This window comes from Lontra canadensis, unplaced genomic scaffold (assembly GCF_010015895.1).
Source record: "Lontra canadensis isolate GAN:19392208 unplaced genomic scaffold, GSC_riverotter_1.0 scaffold21, whole genome shotgun sequence".
In the NCBI taxonomy this organism is placed as follows: domain Eukaryota; kingdom Metazoa; phylum Chordata; class Mammalia; order Carnivora; family Mustelidae; genus Lontra; species Lontra canadensis.
This window is the reverse complement of record NW_022631015.1, coordinates 15,367,542-15,383,296: the sequence shown is the minus strand read 5'-3', so window position 1 is coordinate 15,383,296 and position 15,755 is coordinate 15,367,542. Positions and strand designations below refer to the sequence as shown.

General features: G+C 45.8%; 1 protein-coding gene across 1 annotated transcript in view; it reads left to right on the top strand.

The window, feature by feature from the left end:
- The first annotated feature begins 1,113 nt into the window (after positions 1-1,113).
- The window catches only part of ATXN1 (ataxin 1), a 66,742-nt gene continuing 52,100 nt past the window's right edge, over positions 1,114-15,755 (top strand). Inside the window, exon 1 of the mRNA XM_032861610.1 lies at positions 1,114-1,179. The gene's annotated coding sequence lies outside the window, so the exon portion shown is untranslated. The remainder of the gene's footprint in view (positions 1,180-15,755) is intronic.

Here is a 15,755-nt window from a genome sequence, read left to right as displayed (position 1 = left end):
GGGCAAATGAAGGTGGCATTGGTCGGGTGGGCAGTATAAACCAAGTAGAGTGGAGACTCTCTTGTCTTCTCTGTTTTTTGTTTTGTTTTGTTTTGTTTTTTAAAGATTTTGTTGATTCATTTGAGAGAGACAGAGACAGAGAGGACGATCAGGGAGAGAGGAAGCAGATTCCTCACACAGGGGGGAGCCCGACGTGGGGCTCCATCCCAGGACGTTGAAATCATGACCTGATCTGAAATCAAGAGTCAGATGCTTAACCAACCGAGCCACCCAGGTGCCCCTCTTTTTTTTTTTTTTTTTTTTTTTTACAAAATGGTGGTGATGCCACTATATCTCTTCGAGTCGTATCTCCAGAGTTTACTTGCCTACCCACTGTTCCTTCATTTTATCTTCACAAGAAGCCTGTGAGGTGCCCACAGCTGCAGCAGAGTACAGACAATCTTAGATTAGAAGAGTTTAGTAAGAAGCAGAGGCATGAGAATTAGACACAGGTTCCTTAAGGTCATGCAGCATTCCACTAGCTGAGCCTTGATAAAAACTCAGCTACCTGGTGTCTCATTTTTTCCTAGTCCCACTGAATCATGCCAGCTTTCCGGTACGGTCCATAAAACAGCCATAAAAAGCCACTGGTGGAATTCCCAGTGGTAACAATGACAGACTTCCTCTGAAAGATACACACGAGACCTGATCTAATACGTTTAGTTTGAAGTAGCAGCATTTCCCTGCACCGGGGTTCAGAAGTTTGCTTCTTTGTGGACTTGGGTCTTAAGAGAGTCCATACATCTTATGGAGGTAGACATGCTGCTGGATCCTCCATTGTCTCCAGGACTTTCATGTGTTATTATGGAAAGAATTGCTCTCAGGGAAGTTCTGACCTTTGGTACCAGAGACTTTGGCCAGAAGTCGGTGAAACACACGTAATTGAGTTGTGCGCCATTGTTGCTAATGGATTCTTCCTGTGATGGTGGTTGACAGCACCTTTTCACCTTGGCTGTAGGTTCTTGGGTTTGGGGATTCCATCTGTGGTCAGACCTTTGCCCCAGCTCCTCGGCATTGCCGTGCCTGCCCGGTGCACGGCAAGCCTGGGGTTATGGTCCACCATGAAAACCAGGATCCTTGTTTAATGGTCAAGTCTGAGGACTTGAACCTGGGTTCACATCTCAGCTCCTGCATTTATTGGTAAGTTGCTTTTCTTCTTCCCTGAATGCATGTCTTCATCTAGGAATTAAAAAAATACCTACCAAATTAGTTGTTGTGAAGATCTGGTTATGTCCCAGATGAACTCCACCTGACATAAACTGAGTACTCAACAGGCATGGACTATCAGTAGTACTACTGTAGATATCCTCAGATGTAAGACCCTGACAGGTGACGTCTGCTGACCTGATTAAGTATTTTATGCAGAGAGAAGAATGAAATACAGAAAGACCCTAGGACAACACAGCCTGTTCTCGTGGATGTCTAGATGGCAAGTATTTCATAAAGAAGCAGGCGGGACAGCCCTGAGCTATGCACTCTCTTGTTCATTATAGTACAAATAGTACCCTGGTTTGTCCCTGCCCTCCATGCTAGTCATGTCCCCCAAATAATTGTGAAGATCCAGAGTGCCCCCCATTCCTTTTCAAATGTCCCTGGGAAGGTAACACCCTCCTTGGCTGAGAATCACCGGCAGACATGGGTTTGGCTCTGAACCAGCACCAGCGCCGCCCTAGTGGCCAGTGGGAGAGAACTGACCGCGCGCCAAGGAGGGAGTAAGTTCTGATCCAACTTGTTCTCTTGGTTCAGGGCTCAGACATGGGCGCGCCTCCAGAGGGGCCGTCACCCAGCTTTCCAGTGACCCTGCAGAGAGCATCAACGGTTTTCTGAGGGAGGGAGGACCTTGGTTCTGCTTCATCTGTTGCACATACTTTGAGCAGGACTCTTGGTTAGTCTGAGTGCCTCTCCATGACCCCCACTGAGCCACGCACCTTCTGTATCAATCTGTAATTCAGGGACATGCTCCATCCCTCATTCGAGAGGCATTAACAAACTGACATCTGTTAAGCATCTATTCTAGGCCAGGAGCTGTTAGATACATCATACAATAATGACTAAGATGTGGCCCTTGTCCTCAAAGAAATAATAGCCCTTGCTGGAAAACAGAGCTACGTAGAAGTGATGTAAGGGATTGGCATCCCGTTCTTGCTTAGGGGCCGTCTGTTAGCCCAAGAAGTTATGCTACTTGCCTATATGTACATCCTGTCGTCTAGGAGTGCGTCTCTTTATTTCTTTTAGTTTTTGTCTCCATTGCACTCCTTAAGAAGGTGTTTGCCCTTCACCAGGGAGCATCAGAGACTCAACCCAGGTAGCCCAGTGTGGCTGGTTGGAGGAGCTCCGGGAGCATTCCCTTTGGCTCTCCTGACTTTATAGAGGAGCACAACCTTCCCGTGTGCATGCGTGCCGCTCTAGCATGGACTTCTTACTTCTGTATGCAGACGTTTTGTTGAGAGCTCCCTCTGATCAGAAAGGGAATCTTGAAGATCTCAGCATCTCTCTCCTAATGATCTTGTGCCTTGGCAAACGGGTTAAAACATTCTCAGCCACCTCCAGCCCTGAACTCCCATTTTTCACCATTAACAGGCTGTCAGCACTCCCCAGTAGTCTAGAAAGTAGCAGCGGGAACAATGCGGGGAGCTCGGTGTTGAGAGCCTGTACGAGCAGAGGACATGTTGTCATCTCAGGAATGGCAGGGACAGCAAGAAGGAGTGATGGATGGGAACTTGGTGGACCGACCTCCGCTTAATTAGTTCTGCACAGATTCCCAAAGTGTGGCTTCGTCGCTAGAAAAAAAGAAAAAAAAATCTAGTAAATCAGACCAGACTTTGTAGATTCTGGAGTGTGTTGTTGTGTTTGAGGGTTACGGCTTGTTCTCTTAGTACCCTGAGTGTCTGTCTCTACCCCAGAATTCTTTATCTCGGGGCAGATTAGTAGCCTTCAGGGTGAAGGAGAGGACGGAGACCCTAACCAAGATAGGAATGGGTGGTAATCAGATGGATGGCCAGGAGCCCTCTATCAGGAGGGAGAGTGGTTTGAGACGAGCATGTTACCAGGGAAGTGTTGGCACTTGTTTTTACTCTTTGAAAAAGTTACAAGGTATTTCTCTTCTTTCACAAATGCAAAGCAGTCATTCAGAAAATGTTGCTATGTTGGCAGCTGGAGAAAGGTGTTTTTGTGTGTCCAGGTTGCCTAATCAACTGATGTGTACTGAGTACCGTGTGTAGTGAATTCTAGAGAGGTTTCAGCACCAAGTTAAACATCTTAAACTTTATCCTAAAGGTAAGATGGGAAATTAAACCACGGGGTTAGCAAGAAGCGATTACATAATTTCTCCAGTATCCCTGTGTGAGTGGTACCAGCCTGCTGCAAGTCCCCCCATCCCTTTCTTTTTGTGCACCCACGTCCAGCCATTCACTCACCGTGGCATGGATTCTGCCTGCATCGTCTCCCTCGTCTGCTCTGCCCCCGCACCAGGCGGGACCTCATCATACCACAGTAGCATTGCAGCGAGGTCCTGCCGGCTCTTCTCCCTGCCCCTAGAACTTGATACCTTCCCACCCCGACCTCCACCCTCTGACCAGAGTGAATTTCTCAATAGGAAAATGTCCCTGCTGAACCCTTCAGAGATCCTACGTGACCTTCAGGAGACAAGTTGGGTGGGGAAGGACACTGCCGCCTTTCTCCCTCCCTTCCTGAATACTTCACACTTGGACTTCCTCAAACGTGGCATATTTTCCCTCATGTGCCTTTGTGCACATGCTCCTTCCTCTGTCTAGAGTTATTTTCTCCTCGGTTAATTTTGATTCTTTAAAACTCAACATTGCCATCACCTCCAAGGAGTCCACCGGGACTTCTCCCCTCCTACCGAGCCGTGCTGTGCTTCCTGCCCGTGAAACTCATCATGTAAGATTTCTCCTGTCTGTTCTCTGGACCATGTCTGCACACTAGGTACTGAGCTCCTTGCAATCAAGAACTATGTCTTTTAGATCTTCTATTTCTCGTGTCTGGCACAAGAACATGGTATCAGTGAACCCTTACTCAGTGCATAAAGTCTTAAGTCTGAGCTGAGTGGGGATGGATATGAAGAGATCACCCTTTTATACTCCTTGCTTTCTGTGTCATTTGTTACAGCTTCTCTCTAACGTCATCCATCCTGAGGAAGGCCATACACTGTTTTTAGAGAACCTTCTGGGAACTCAACCCCACGTTCAGTGCTTTTATCATGATTTTCTTTATATAGTGTCCATGTCCCAAACAATCAATGGGAGAGTATTTCTGAAAGCTTTGACTGTCATGGATACATAGAGAAAGTCAGGAAAGGCACATGTTTTTTGACAAAGCACAGTCTCTTTTTGGTAGTGAAAGAGATTGAATAATCTTGACATTCAAGCTGCGGTGTCAAAATATCATTATATAAATTGCAGTAGGGCACCTGAGTCTCTTGAATTACGTGGGGGTACAAAGTAGAATTGAAGACAGAGAGCAGAGAGAATACAGCCCAGCTGCCTTATGTAACTTCAGCACAACTTGAAAATTGCTGACATGAATTGGCATTTGCCAGTTTTCTGATCACAGATTAGCACGGTTGCCCCTTTAGATGGAGAAATTCTTTACTGACCCAGTTTCGTGAAGTAAAATGAAACATTCTATACCTGGCATTGCATCCATAACCTTCTCCGAGACAAGTTAAATCTTTTCTTAATGTCCTGGTGCATTGGCCTTTATCTCAGTGGCCAAAAGAGCGCCCCCAGTCCAACTGATTTCCTCATGTGTCAGTCCTGTCCTCCAGGAAGGGCAGGAATGACGGCGTCTTACCCATCTTCATCTCCGGGTTCCTAGCTAAGTGTTTGGCACTTGGATGTTAAAGGAATAAATTGTTTTGGCAAAGCTATTAGCAGAATGATCTAATGAGTATAAACAGGAAAGTGTGTGGAGGGGAAACTTATATTTTAAGAATTATGTTTTAATAAGTGGTGAATTATTTGACTATAAATCCAGTATTAATTATCATCAATAATGGATGAAATAGTGAGCATTTACTCTGAGCACTAAGCTCTACTGCTTCTCCCGTTAACTGAAAGACTAAATTTTATGGTTTGGGGTAAAAAAAGGAAATATAATTAAATGTGCATTTAGTAGCGAGAAGAGCTCAGTTGGAACAAGTTTGATGAGACATAGTGTCCCGAAGTAGAAGTCCTCCAGCTCTGTTGCATTAATACAGATTGTGCCATGAGTAAAAGAAAAAAATGAGAAATCATAAATATTTGCAACCCTCTCCCTTCCTCACCATCTTGGGAGGCCCCTCAAGAGAAAATATGGTGGTGATTGGGAGCTAGGGGACATGACAGCAGGAATGTTCGGCCTCTAAGAGAAGAGTAGGGTGAGGTAGGAGGCAGGTCGAAGAACCATTACCCACACAAAGTGGAACTCGGGAAGAGAGGTATAAAAGGCTTTTTTAGGAAGTCATTCTGTGTATGGGGCCATATAGTGCCTCCACACCCTTCCTATGACTGCCCCCCCCAAATCCACCTCTGCTCTCCATGCCTCCCTAGAAAACTTTGGCCAAGACTTAAAAGCTTGACACCAGCTCCTCTAGTGTCCAATTTATCTTTCTTTTAGATGGGAGCCAAACTGGGGGAGCCCAGCTTCCACCTGCTCATGGGATATGGGGACCAACTGCTTTAGAAGAGTTTTGGATTTTTTAAAAATAATACAGTATCCTGAGGGCTATCTGGGGAGCTCAGTCTGTTAAGCATCTGACTCTTGGATTTGGCTCAGGTCATGATCTCAGGGTTGTGGGATTGAGCCCAGGGTCTGGCTCTGCGCTCAGCTCCAAGTCTGTTCGTCACTCTCCCTCTGCAACTCCCCTCCACTTGTGCTCTCTCTCTGTCTCTCTCTCTCAAATGAGTAGATAAAATCTTAAACATATATATATTAATATATATATATAAACTGTATATATGTATGTATATATATAAACTGTATATATGTGTATATATACAGTTTAATGATTGTTTAAACATTTTCGTCCTCTCCCCTTCCCCTCCCCCAGCTTCTTTGCATTATTAATTTTCTCAGCTAATCCTAGTTCCAGAAAAAAAGCCAAAACTTTTGAGGGAGTTCTTTGTTCCTGATTGGGTAAAATTACTAATAAGACCCAATTACCAATTAGTGAAGCCCATATTCATGCAGTTTGATCTATTCCAAATCACCTCCCGTTCTGTATAAGCGCAGAGAGTAGACCTATATGAGTATGGAAACATCCATGGCCCTTAGATCATATATGAAATAATAACCCTCTGTCTCTGTCTGAGCATCCGAGATGTCTCAAATGAGCAGGAGGTTTGGTACCTACCTGAGAAGTAGTGGCGTGTGCTGTAATGCCCAGTGTGGGCGACCGGACGGTTAGAGGAGTCGATTCCGGAGGGGAGAGAGGAACTCAGGTCGCTGTTTCATGCACCTGTCTTGGGCTTTTAGTAGGAATTCTGGAGCTTGGGGGAGTGGACATCATAGATGCTGAGAGGAGTCCGATGCTGTGGATATGAGACCTGATCGCTGAATTCCAGTCCCTAGATGATGAGGTCCTTCCTTCACGCGCCAACAGCATCCGATGCCTGTGTGAGTTTCGCAGGGATGCGTTAGCTGAGCTGCACAAGCGGAAGGATTTCACCAACAGAACTTCAGGGGTGTCATCTCCCACAGTTCTGGAGACCAGAAGTATAAACCAAGGAGTCAGCGGGGCCACCGTCCCTCGGAAGATGCCAGGGAAGGACCCATTTCAGGTCTGTCTCCCGGCCTTTGGTAGCTCCTTGGCTTGTGGTAGTGTGACTCAAATCTTCCCTTTGTGGGTCTGTCCAGATCTTCCCTATTTATAAGGACACCAACTGTGGTGGAGTAGGGACCCACCCGAGTTTGATAGGCCCTCCTTGTTGCTAATGACTTCTGCAGTAACACAACTTGCAAATGCTGTCCCATTCTGAGGTACTGGATGGTAGGACTTCACCACCCCCCCATCAATTGGGGGAGGGACACAATTCAGCCCATAACACTGCCTCACAAATGATGGTTTTAGGGTTCTGGCAGAGTTTAGCAACCCTACATTCAACAGAGTCCTCTTTTGGGGAGGTGAATAACAAGCATTCATTGATTTCAGGTAATGGGGCCTTCTCGAGTCTGTGATGTAATGTCACACTCCCCCAAGAGCTATTTATGGCCTCCAAGCCCGTGAGCATTTGAATGCGCGTGTGCAGAGAAGACAGCCAGACAGGTTTCTACACCCACTTAAGAGCCTTCACATGGATCAGTCACCCATCCTGAGCCCCACGTTAGATCTGACATCTGAAATGTGTCTGGCATTTTCAGGCAGAGAAGCCTTTAAAAAACATCACGTGGATGCCGGTTCCTTACTCTCTTTCTCTCCCTGGTCGAGCCCAGACACGGAGATCTAGGCGCGGGGACCTGCAGGGGAACTAGACCATGAGTAACCAAGCTCTGAATAAGTCTGGAGGGAGGGTACAGAGTCTTTAACCTCATCATATTTAAGGACAATTAAGCTTCCTTTTTTGTACTCTCAGTCCACTTGATATGTACTCAACACTCACTGAGGTCTTAGAACCGATGAGTGATGAGAAGCTCTGTTCCCTGGGCATGGATCATAACGGTCCCTGCATTTGTCCCTTTCTCTGTTCTGAGAAGGGGGATATCGATGCGTCACTGCTTACAAGACCCGGGCACATCCGGGAGCTCACAAGCCAGCAACGGACGTCTCGCTGACATCCCAAGGGAAGTCCGTGAAATACACATCCAGGCTTACAGAAAATCCTGCGGATGTGCTCCGTGCGTGCTGGCCCCCCTCTTCCCTTACTTGGTCCTTCCTTCTTTCCGCTGCTACCTCTCTCCTTGCTTCCTCCCTTCAAGACCCATCTGGAGGTGATCTCCCAAAATGGCCCACCTGCAGGCTTCCCCAGCACTTGTAGCAGAGGGAGTTGCTGACCTCTTGGCCTTCCCACCAGCACTTCATGGACAACCCCGGAGCCATTTACGAGCCTGCATTTGAGGGGGCTCTGCACACACCTGTCTCCCAGCTAGGTGTGGCATCTCAATGACATGTTGCTTGTTTTGGTTTCCCTGATACCTGGCACAGTACCAAGCTGCCACGTACTGGGTGGTTAGTATATGGTCATTGATAAACCAACCAAATGAATGAATGACTCCCAGCTCTGGGCTGGCATGGCACTGGTGTGAGTCATCGTGGAGGGCACAGAGTAACATAACTAACGGCAGGACATTCTTCCACATAACTTGCATTATAAAATCCAACACAAACGGCATCCTAGTAATGACACAAGTCATTGGGAGGGCCCAGCGCGCCACTGCCCCTAGACTCCAGTAAGTTTGGAATCCCAGTCCTGGCTCCGCTAGTTACATATTCTGGGACCTTGGGAATTCCCCTTAATCTACCCAAGCCTCAGTTTCCAGATCTGAAAAATGGGTCTAATGCCCATCTTTAAAAATTACTGTGGATGTTATAGGGAATGATGTACATGAGCTTTGTAAGGCACAAAGGGCTACGTAAACGTAAGGCGTGTTTTTGTGACACGTGGCAGTGTCTGAGTTAGGACAGGCCAGCAGAGAGGGATGGGTAGGAAGGGTTCTGAGTCTGTAGGCCGAAGAGGGCAAGTAATGCACATGTAGGCGTACATCTGACCTGAGAATTGAAGACAAAGGCCGTCTTGCAAGGCAGAGGGAAGGAGCGGAGCCTGATAACGGTCCTCCATTTGCACGGCAAGGAGTGCACGTGCGAGGGGGACCGTGGACGAGGCCGGTGCCCACGATGGCTTCACCCATCCTAGAGCAGGCACAAGGTGCTTCGAGCGTCGGTTTCCCCAACAGAGCTAAATTGCTCATCCATTTTATTGCATAAGTCCTTGCTGAAGTTTCTGACAATGCTTCATCGTAACAGAGCTGTGTCTCAAGTGTAGAGGTAGGAGATCACACGCCATTCCCCGGACACGCGGCACCCTCTCCTGCCGCTTGTCTTACCCACGCTCCCCAGCAGTCATTCAACTGCTGTCCTTCCTTCTTCCGTGCCTGCTCACCCCACTAGATCCAGCTAGACCTCGTCTTCATGTTCCTGACAACAGCCCCATCTCACTGCTGCCCCGCACAGACACTCTTTCCTGCCCACTCTCTGAGCTGAGCACTGGCTCCCGCGTCCACTGAGCAGCCTTGACTCAGCCTGCTCTGGTGGTTTGCTCAGTGTCCGTCTTTCTGCGTGACCCCCTCAGCGCCTCTCCCAGCCCCTGTAATCCTGCCGTGCTTGGAAGGACAGGGAAGAAGGAAGCTCTTTTCAATTCTGTGCTTCACTAACCAAGAAAGGCGGGACCTTTGCCTTTAGATCTTTGCCAGTAGGAAGAGCTGAATCCCAGATTCCCAACAGGAAATGAACTTGAGATTGATGAGAACAAAACATGATCCCATGGCCAAATCAGCCCACTTGTGCACCAAAGCTTTCTGAAAGTGTGCCTTGTCCAGGTCCATGGAGGGGTTTCAAAGTTACTTCCTTTGAGCTCAGCAGATTTTTGGTTTTGGGCAGAAATCATGATATGCTGCTCTTTATTTATAATTATACGTGGGCTTCGTTTTGATTTTATTTATTTAAATATACAGGAATTTTTGTGGTATAATTCTTGAGGTTACTGGAAATAAACTGATGGGAGCATTCGTGTGAATGAATGAATGAAATCATTCATTCATTCATGAAACAAGGTAGAAATTAGATTCAATCATGAATCAATTCATGAATGAAACGAGTTTGCTAGGTGCCCATAGGCATTTCTGTGTACGCCCCTCCCCTTTCAACAACATAGTACTCTCCACAAAGTAACCCTCCTTGAGCAAAGGTAGCTAGAGTATGACAATGCTTTTAAATTGGACAGTACTGAAGACAGATCATTTGGAGACCAAAGAGTAGAATTTGGTGTCAACATTTGGATTTAAAAAAAAAAAAGTGAATTCAGAGTTCGTCAACGAATTATTCAGGTATCAGAAAACATCATGTAAATGGCATTCTTAAGAAATTTATTTTTGCATTCTGGGTTTTCATGAAATGAGGGGAAGCTGTGTCTTGAAAAGCTATAGTTTTTTAAAGGAAAAGGAAAGTAAGAAGCTGGTGTGATTTGCTTTTATCTTTGAGGCACCTCGGTGTGTACGTGTTGTCTCGTCAATGCTGTTCTTGACTCTTCCAACCCTTAAGCCCCATGTCAGCTGTCCGTGCGGTTCTTTTTTTTAGGGGGGAAGGGGGTGTGCTCAGTGTGGTCGGTATAACCCACAGTCCATTCAGATCCAAAATGAGTTCCACTGGATTAAGTGCAATTCTGTGGATAGACAGACGCGTCCAAATAGAATCCCCACAGACCCTCAAGCGAACATTTCTTTTCATTTCAGATTTGCTGTGGGCACGAAGGAAGGATTTCGTCCAAAGTGCCTTGGGGTCTTTTCGGTCTAGAGAATGATTTTTTTCCCCCCTCTTTTGCCTATAGCCATTTTCTTAACGTTACTGAAAGGACTTTTTTCCTAATGAAGCATGAAAATTGATTGTATCTTGCCAGGAGGGTTCTTCCTAAGTCTTAAGATATTAAAGATTTCATGAGAACCACATGAAGAATATCTTCCTGAATCATTTACATTTTCCCCTTTTGTAGGCTTATGTAACCATGCAGAAAATCTAATAATAAGTGTTCTGTTAGTGTCCCGTGTCCCATCCTGCAGGCAGCAGAGTTGTGGGGGCAAGAAAGCAGTGCCCAGGGTCTGCGGAGAGCATTACAGGGTACAAGTGTCTGAAGAAAGCTCTGCTGGAAAATCTGTAGCTAATTGGACAGAGAATCCATTTTTTATCAGGCTCTTTTTCTTTCCCTGTTCAGTCTTTATGGTTGAGGAAGAAGATAACACAGGGGCCATGGGCCTTTCTCAGTGGACTCTATTTTCCCAAGTTGCTTGAGTGATTTTGGATCTCAAAGCAATGTTGGTCTAGCAGAGATGATGCTGGCTCAGAATAGGGAACAGACAGATAAATTTGGGTGAGAGAGAGCCCTTAAGTGAGGGTCCCAGGAAGGCAATTAATAGGAAAAAGTAAAGACATAAGCATTATCATCCCTGGTAATTTACCCCAGCATCCATTTACAAATCAAAAGGAATTGATATCGCCCAGCCTTTTACATGTCCCAAAATTTAATAAAAGGTTTCTATCCAGGGGGCGCCTGGGTGGCTCAGTGGGTTAAGCGTCCAACTCTTGGTTCCAGCTCAGGTCATAATCTCAGAGTTGTGAGAACAAGCCCCGGGTTGGGCTCCCTACTCAGCCAGGAATCGGCTTGCGATTCTCCCTCCCACTGCCTCTCTCCCTACTCTCTCTCTCTCTCTCAAATAAATAAATCTTTTTTTAAAAGGTTTTCTCCAGGGGTGCCTGGGTGGCTCAGTGGGTTAAAGCCTCTGACTTCAGCTCGGGTCATGATCCCAGGGTCCTGGGATTGAAACCCCCCCCCACCATTGCTCTCAGCAGGGAGCCTGCTTCCCTACCCCCACTCCAGCTGCCTCTCTGCCACTTGTGATCTCTGTCTGTCAAATAAATAAATAAAATTTTAATAAATAAATAAATAAATAAAAGGTTTTCTCCAGACCCCAAAACCTCCACAATCAACAGTGAAAGAGAAAGAGGGACGGAGAATTTTGTCGATTCCCCTACTTCTGTAACCCAGCACGGAGGGACATTTGGTAGGCTCGGGATAAAAATCAGCATCTGTAGTAGATAAAGGAACTGGAGGATGGTCCACAGCTGTTTCCTCAGAGACACATCTCCTACAGATGTTTGCTTTGGACCCTAAGTCCCAGGGCTGTCGTTCTTCAAGTTTAACCATTTGTGCCTGAGAAGAGAGTTTTCTGTTTAAGGTGGCTTCATCCTGAGAATCTGCAAAGTCGAGTCTGGGCAGTAAAGTAGCCCTTCCAAATCCCTGTGCCTTCCTGATAATCCCAGAATTTTCTCTCCTCCTTGGTGTTCTTCGGAAGTGGTGGTGGGGTCTGAGCACGTCCGGGCTCTGCCTGCTGGGGGCAGGGGAAGCGGAGAGTCTCGGTTTGTGTGGTTGTGCGGCAGCCTCCTTTCTCGCTCTGTTGCCCCCACGTCTGCAGAGCCACGAGACACCCCGGGAACAGGTGCCCATTCTCCACCAGTAGGAGCCGTGTTCTTCTGCAGGCTCGTTAGCAGGACTCACTGCTGCCTCGAAGCCGGGCGGACTTGTTGCCTCTCTGCGAAATTAGACATCCTCGAAAGGGGGTCGGGCTCACACTGTGTTCTCCTTTTTCCTTGGAAAATACAAGAAAATGGGCAGATCTCACCAAAGGTACTCTACATTGTTCAGATGTCTTTCCCTTCGTTCAGAGTTTCTCCCTTCACAAATTCCCCGGAAGATCTGTGGGCTGGGCTTCACTTCGTTTCCCCCCCCGCAAGCCCCCAGTATATCCCGACACCAGACAGGGGCGGGGGCTGTTGATCTGTGGGCGACCTGACCCTCCAGACCGCACAGGGGTGTTTTGAGCCCAGCCGGCCTGGAGCACGATGCCCTGATGATGAATCACCACTGATAGCATCTGAGACATCTGCCCTTTCACGGATGCTCACTTGGCCCTGTGGTACCTCATGAAGGTCCAGAGGTGCTCATTAGAATGAGTGCGGGCCGGCGTGCTGAACACGCCTCGCCACCCTGAGTCCAAGAGAGGGCTCTGTGGAACTTGTTAAAGAGGGCAGTGGTAGATTGTTCAGTTAAAGGATTAGTGTTGTGCTAAACCATTTTCAGGTTAATCAGTCGTGGGAAACCAGATTTGATGTTTAAGCAGGCTTGAACTATGGCTTTGGAGTGCAAAAAGTTGATAAGCCACTGTAACTTCTCATAAACCCTCTAGCTCGCTAATTATATTGTACAACTGTGCGCTCTAATTCCGTTACCTGCGAGCCTTGCTTTTGCATCTGGATTGTAAGTTCCTTTCTTACAGGGGCAATGTCTGCGTGTGTGTCTGCGTGTGTGTGTGTGTGTGTGTGTGTGTGTGCACATGCGCGCATACTCGCCCATTCTAAGAGCTTCTGGTGCAGTTCTAGGTACACAGCAGAGGTTAAAGAATGTGTTTATGGAGTGATGGCTCCATCTTTAGAATGTCATTCCACTGTGGGATCATATGCTTTCTGTCATGGTGATTCACGGGAAATGTTGTATCTCTTTATAGAAAAGGCAACTGATGCTGGTTCTACGCATTGATCTGTGAGCAGGTTGTTATCAGCAATAGAGAAAAGTGCTGTAAAGTGCATTTGGAAGTAGAAAAGATAAACGGGTCTCATCTGGGTGTGATGCTATTAGCCTGATAAATGGTGCCTCCAGACCACCGCCTGGAATGGCCTGGATTCTTTCACCACGAAATGTAGGTGGAACAAATCAAGAGGTCAATTTGCCTTTGACCTTACCCTTGGCAATTGCTAATACTTCCCTTTTGCCCATACACATTAACATTTTCCATCTGCTTCAAAAAAAAAATGGAAAAACTAAGGCACAAATGAGAAATATTAGGTCATTTGCAAGCAGTGGCTAGGTCATTTGTCAGTAGAAACCGTAGTCTCAAGCCATTGTAGATACAGGCATGCAGGTGCTAGTTGCAGGCCTCTAGGAAGAGGACGTACCCCAAACAGATGTGCTCACGCTGCCTGCACAAGACATCCCCGAGCCTTCTTGAAGGAGGAGTTACCGGAGCACCTGCAAAGCCCAGTGGCCTTCTCCAGTGGGACCTCTTATTCTGTCTGGTATCATGAGCCCCTTCCTGCCCCATAGAGCTCCTATCCCTAATTCTTGACTCTACCAAAGCCACCTTCTCCAGCATCCTAAATGAGTCCATTGACTGGGCACTAGGATCCTTACCATTTCAGAAATGCCAGCTACCGGCAGCCATGACCAAAATGGTGTCCACCTTATCCAAATGGATAGTTTGGGGGCCAGATGTAGGGTGGATGAAATGGAGTCATTTTGCATTTCATTTCTGTACTACTGGAGGGCTCTCAACGGTGAGCTCACCCATCCGTCCCAGCTGTGAGCTTCTCTCTTGTTCACTCTCAACTTCTTTTCTGTTCTCTTGTCTCTCATTTCTGTATCTTCTGCTTCTTTTAATTGCCTTTTCCCTTCTTCCTTGTTAGTCTGGCCCCAGGTCTGGGGAGGCCAAAGACTTGACACGCTGTAGGCTGCAGGCAAGCTGTTCTTCCAAAGCACAGTCTCTTTCTTGGCATTCCCTCAGATGGTCATCTAATATTTTTAATATTAATAATTTTTAATGTTTTTCTAATATTCTTTCCAGTTTTTTTTAAGATTTTATTGATTTGTTTGAAAGAGAGGAGAGAGTGTGTAAGCAAGCATGAGCAGGGGGTGGTGGGTGGGCAAAAGGAGAGGGAGAGGGAGAAGCAGATGCCCAACTGAGCAGGGAACCTGATGCAGGGCTTAACCCCAGGACCCTGACATCATGACCTGAGCGAAAGGCAGATGCTTAAGCAACTGAGCCACCCAGGCACTCCTGGTTGATTTTTTTTTTAATATGACTTTTAAAAATGTGTATCAACAACATTTTATAGAAGGAACTGGCCTAAGGACTCTGGTCTGCTCTGGATTTAATCATAGAGTCATTATACAACAGAAATTTTACAATATCGTATGGTCCAGTAAGGAAAGAAGTCAAAGAAATATGTAAATTTCTGTGACCTCTTCAAACACTTGGGATCAAACCAAATTAAAACACTTCTATCAATTCAATTTAAATATTGGTTTTAAAAAGCCAGATTAGCATATTACATATCATTTGTGATCACATTTCCTATTACCTGACCAGCCAAAATGTGGCAAGTGTTAATTAGAAATATTAGCATCTGCAGAACAGATCATGAATTTTTGTTTAGTATAATAAATCCTCACTCATTCACATGCTTAGAGAAAGTCAAGGCTTAAATGGAATGTAACTGCCTCATTTTTAGTTCTTGTATTGGCTCATATTTAGCACATATAGGTGTTTGAAAAGATACTTATTTTTAGTTAACAAAATATTTGTGTGCAGTTGGGTATTTTTAAAGTGATTAGAATGGTTCCTTCTTGTAAGTAAATTAAATGCTATTCTTAGAGTACGGTTTATACCATTCATTTGCTATGTAAAACTCGTCTTTCTAGCTAGTGTGAAAACAAATTGGTCCAGCTCTATTCAAATACATTGCATTTCTCTGATTTCTGAGGGTCTAGAATAGAAGCTTCCAACATGAAGGACACTGTCTTACCCGCGACCCCATGCCTGCTTTTCGGAAAGCAGCCTCGAGATGCTTGGGACTCAATCAATATTTGATGATTGATTAAGATAATTTATATGTCAAAATTACTTACCATTTGCCAAGTGCTTTTGAATTTGACAGTTAGTTCTAAACTGTGCTGAAGATTTTTTTCCAGTCTTGTCTTATCCCTCCTTTAATTTTAAAAAATAGTTGGTTGTGTCCTATAATTCTAGAAGTATAGTGTTAGGTGAAAGAGAGTTTAAGATATATTCAGGATTATTCCAGTTGTGCAAACATATAGAGATATGCGTGCGCTTTAAATATATACACATATATTACATAATTGCCAAAGATAATCAAAATGTAAATAGTGGCTCTATCAGGT